Below are 5,223 nucleotides of genomic sequence, written 5' to 3'. Positions count from 1 at the left end.
TAAAAGCAGTGACCGTTCACAGCTCACACATGTGAAAAGTAATGATTTTAAAAGCTTATTTGATAAGTTTTTAACTACAAATTTATCACAACTTGCTTCCGTGACGTTTTCTTTCGTAAAAGTTTTCATTTAGACTGTTAGATTAATCCCGTTTCGTAAGAATGTCCACTTCGAGTCGTAGAGGTCGGAAGCTGTCGTCTCACGTTTAGTCGGTTTCAATGTGGCGTCGAGCACAACTTCATACAAATCGGAGGAGCCACCTTCTGCTTACCTTTCAGAATACTCTTTATTCTGAGACATTACGGTGAATGCGGTACGACAGTCCAACCACATTTGACAGTGAGTTCCATTGTCACAAAACCGTTGTGGGTCCTTGCGCTCTCATGCTGCAATCGCAAGTTTGTGTTCTTCTTTGATCTAAATCTGGAAATTAGCTCTTTCGGCTAGTCAGTTCGTCTCGTAGCGTGCTGAATTGAAAATTGCTGAATGCTCCGAGATATCCAAAGAAACCACAACCAGTTGGCTGTATCAGTCGGCTTCTTTGTTGGAGAACTCATTTGTCGTCACTCCATTGACTATCTTTTGGATTCCTGCTTGTAGTGGTTACACAACGTCTAATCAATGGTGACGGTGTTCAGAAAATTGTCTCCTCCATCCTTATATTATCCCATTAAATTTCCATTTGATGATTTCACCCTTTTTTCTTTTGACTGTATGAAAGCCGCCGCAGGGTCCATGTCAGACACCAAAAGTTGCTTAACAATGTGTTATCGATTATCGAAGTGAAGTCGATTGCAAGATAATAACAAACCATTTGACCCTAACCAAAATTTATATCAAGCGAATTCAGTTTTTTAAATTTAAGACGCATTTATAACAACATGATAGTTCAACTGATACATTACTTTTCTTTCGAAATTGTGCTTTAGGACTCCTCGAACAAATCCATATTTCGAATTGTGAAACGGGTGTTATACGTTACCCCACATTTCGTTACCATGAACTTAGGATCGAAACAGCCATAGGCTTAATAACAACTAAAGACCATAACAGAATAATAGGTTTCATGGGTGACTGACGCATTTGCTAATTCCAAATCTGAATCACGTGTTAACGAAGGGACTGGTTGAAAAATATCAAAATTCAATTAAACGAAGATTTTGAAAAGTTACATTTACTCACGAGATGCTGGTGTACAAAACATACACAGACAGCTAAAACCCAAACACATCCACTGAAATAATACTTGCAAAATTTAAATGATAATATTACTTTCTCCTCCCCACTTCGGAAATATTAGTCTCACAAAATCTGAGACAAGTTTAGGAATCAGCAAGAAAATTTCTTTAAGATGAGACACTTAGAACATCAATTCTCAGTCGTTTTAAATTTCGTAAAAAATTCATTTATTTTATTTTGCTAAGATGGCAGAAAACTTCATGGAATTACTTACAGACTGAAGTGTGGTTGCTACAACGTCACCATAAATCCAAACAAATCTAATATACAACAGAAAACTCTTTTAATATAATAAGAATGTAAGACACTAGCCATCATTTACTTTAATTCTGTTTTTAAATACATGCTCCTTAAATTGGATGGATATTCATATAAGATTTTGCTAAAATTGTTGAATATAGGTCCACGTTTAATGCAAAACAATGTTTTATCTTGAGACCCAAATATGTTTCAGCGCCTCCGTGCCACCATCAGTGGGTTTTGCTTATTGAACAACTGTAAACGTGAGCATATTTTAGGTTGTAACTGATTTAACAAAATGAGGCCTAAAGGCAGTTCTTGTTCGTTTTTGTTCTTACCTTGATTTTACATTAAATGGTTTTGCAGGACCATCTGCTTGGTGCCCTGCACTGATGGCTTGCCATATACATTCCAGACGATGTATATGTGAATTTTAACAGAGACTTAACCTATCTCTAGTTTTTTTACAGATGTGATTTTGGCGTGGCAACATGTTTTGTGTACATATTTGTTATTAGTCACGTTTTATTGTGGCCGATACTTCTTCTTTCTCATTCAGAGGGCACTGCACACACATATTAAATGTGGTTTGCAGATGGCAAGCTATCAGTGCAGCACACTATACAGCTGGTGCTGCAAAATCATACAATGAGAAATCAAGGTAAGAACAAAAACTAACAGATCAGTTACAGTTGTCCAATAAACAAAACTCACTGATGATGTCACAGAGGCGCTGAAACATGTTTGGATGGCAAGAAAATACAGTGTTTTGCATAAAAGACGGAACTTATTTCCAATAATTTTAACTGCAAACACGGAAGAAATACAAGAGCTGCAAATCCAAAAGATGAAGATTTTGCTACATGCCAAGTGTCACTTCACAGTGAATTGATGTTTTAGTAGATCAAGTACATCTGCGATACCTCTAACTTTTGTGAACGCCAGCAAAATGTAGATTGGCAACAGTGCAAAAACATGAACAATGTCAGTTGTGACTGTGAACGTCGGTTGTTTATGTCGAATCGATAGCTACGATGCCACGGAGTAGGTACAAGTTCTTAGGTTGGCACTACGACACCGACACCGACGACAGCGCCCTCTAGCCGGCGCTGTGCAGCTGTACAAGCGCCGCTCCTGATTCTACCCATTTCATTCCGAGGAGACGACCTACCAACATTGTTTCTACTTCATAGGGGGCTAGCCATTACAGACTTTGTTACTTCAGTTTGTTCAGTGATAGTTTGTACAACTACTAGTAGCAGTTAGCGTTGATACCTGTACGGTTTCGCATCTACGTGCTCATCTGCACGCAAAGTTAAGTATTATCCGTTGTATATGTTCATACCGTAGTAAATGAGTTTCAATTTACATGCTGTACCGAAGCATTTCACCTTTTCCTGCTCCTACTCGCTTCCTACATTTGGCCTACCCTTCGGTTTACAGGAGCAGACCCATGCGCCGCCTTCCAGGCGGGGTTCTAAAGTTTACGAAGTAAATGCTGTGCTATGAAGCACTGATTTGATTTATGAATATTCAGAATGCACATCCGATAAGAAGTATGCAGACAGCTATTAATTAACATCAGTATAGGATGTGTCGGGCCTTCGCCTTTATGGCGGTTTGAAATCTGCTGGGGACACTATCAGTGATGTTTGTGCATGCATGTGTAGGAATGGCAGCCCATTCTTCCTAAAGAGCGAAACCAGAGAAGGATGTGACCGTGAAAGCTGGGGTCTGGAGCAAAGTCGGCGTTGTAACAAGGGAAACTCCCCATCGCACCCTCCTCAGATTTAGTGGTAAAATGGCCCATTGGATAGTCCGTCAAAAACTGAACACAGATCAAGCATGAGAACAGGAAGAAGGTGTACTAAACTGTGGAAAAAAGAAGCAAAATAGAAACAGTGAACGGCCCAAGATCAACATGTGCAACACTGAGCGACTATGAATGGCCGTGACATTGTGGTCACGGTGTTGGACCGAGCCGGGTTCAAATCTCCCTCAAGTCCAACTTTTTTTGCCACCAAATTATGAACTGTCCGTCCGCTCATTGACGTTTCTGTTCGCCGTATTCAAATTTGTGTCTGTATCGTGGTGTAATGTCCGTTGACAACATTGACGTGTAACGAAGGGACTTCCAGACGTACGTATCACCTATTTGTCCTACCTAAGAACCACATTTTATGACTCTTGCGCTCCGTTTTGGAAGTTTCAACTCTTGAATTCCTCCGTTGTAACATAGTTCACACCCGTTTATTTGTTGATTTTATTTCTGTGAGTGGTCTATGAGGCATCTCGCCTGCTCTCACTGTTCATCACATTTACTTGCGACGGTAATGTATTCTTACCACATGATTTATAAGCTAAACCAATGTATAGTAGACAGTTGCCAAGAGTACAGAAGGAGAAAAGACACATTAATGACAGGATGGGCAGTTCATAAATTTGTGAGGTAAAAAAAAGGAGTCCGAGATAGGTTTGAACACAGATCTCCCGTTTTGTTAGTCCGACACCATGACCATACAACTACGACACCATGGTTCTTGCGAGTAGCTCGATGTTGCCCATCTTGAATTTGGACTGTTCACTGTATCTATGGCCGGCCGCTGTGACCGAGCGGTTCAAGGCCTTTCAGTCCGGAAACGCGTTGCTGCTACGGTCGCAGGTTCGAATCCTGCCTTGGGTAATGGATGTGTGTGCTATCCTAAGACTGGGTTGGGTTATTTGGGGGAAGAGGCCAAACTGCGAGGTCATCAGTCTCGCCGGATTAGGGAAGGACGAGGGAGGAAGTCGGCTGTGCCCCTTCAAAGGAACCATCCCAGCATTTGCCTGGAGCGACGTAGGGAAATCGCGGAGAACCTAAATCAGGGTGGTCGGACGCGGGATGTCCTTAGGTTCGTTAGGTTTAAGTAGTTCTAAGTCTAGGAGACTGATGACCTCAGATGTTAAGTCCCATAGTGCTTAGAGCCATTTTAACCATTTTTAACTGTTTCTATTTTGCTTCTTTTTTCATAGTTCAGTTCACCTTCTTCTTGTTTTCATGCTTGATCTCTGTTTAGTTTTTGACAGGCTATCCACTGGGCCATTTTACTACTAAATCTGGGCGGGGGGGTTGCGATGGAGAGCTCCCCTTGTAAGGCGTTTCATTGCTTTCAGTTCGGGACTCTGGGCAGACCACTCCATTTCAAGAAAGTTGTTCTCCAGAAACCACTGTCACTGCCTTACAAATATTGCTTTATGACAGCCGATACAAACTTCATCGTCTCCGAAGCGTTCCTCTACTGTAAGCAGTACACAGCTCTGTAAAATGTCTCCATAAGCCTTCGCATTTAGCGTTTTCTTAAACGCAACAAGGGATCCACACCTTAACTGCGAAAACCACACGCATATCATAGCACCACGTCCCCTGTATTTCACTGTTTGACGCTACACATGATGATAGCGTTCTCCAGGCATTCGTGGCACTCAGTCCCTTCAATCGGATTGCTACTTCAAATCGCTCGTTTCCAGTCATCCACATTGTAACACCTCAAGCGTCGCTTAGCACTGACCATAGCAATGTACGGCTTATGAGGAGCTGCTCGACCGTATAACCCATTCTTTAAAACTCCCTAAGCACAGTCGTTGTGCTACACTCATGCTCATAAATTAAGGAAAATGCTGATACATGCTGAACCAATGCTCTGGTGGGCGGTTTGGGGGTTTAAATCACCTCGGGGTATGACCATGTGGTGCATCTGACCTGCG

This window comes from Schistocerca piceifrons, chromosome 3 (genome assembly GCF_021461385.2).
Source record: "Schistocerca piceifrons isolate TAMUIC-IGC-003096 chromosome 3, iqSchPice1.1, whole genome shotgun sequence".
Taxonomy (NCBI): domain Eukaryota; kingdom Metazoa; phylum Arthropoda; class Insecta; order Orthoptera; family Acrididae; genus Schistocerca; species Schistocerca piceifrons.
The sequence above is the reverse complement of the archived record's forward strand: the minus strand, read 5'-3'. Positions refer to the sequence as shown.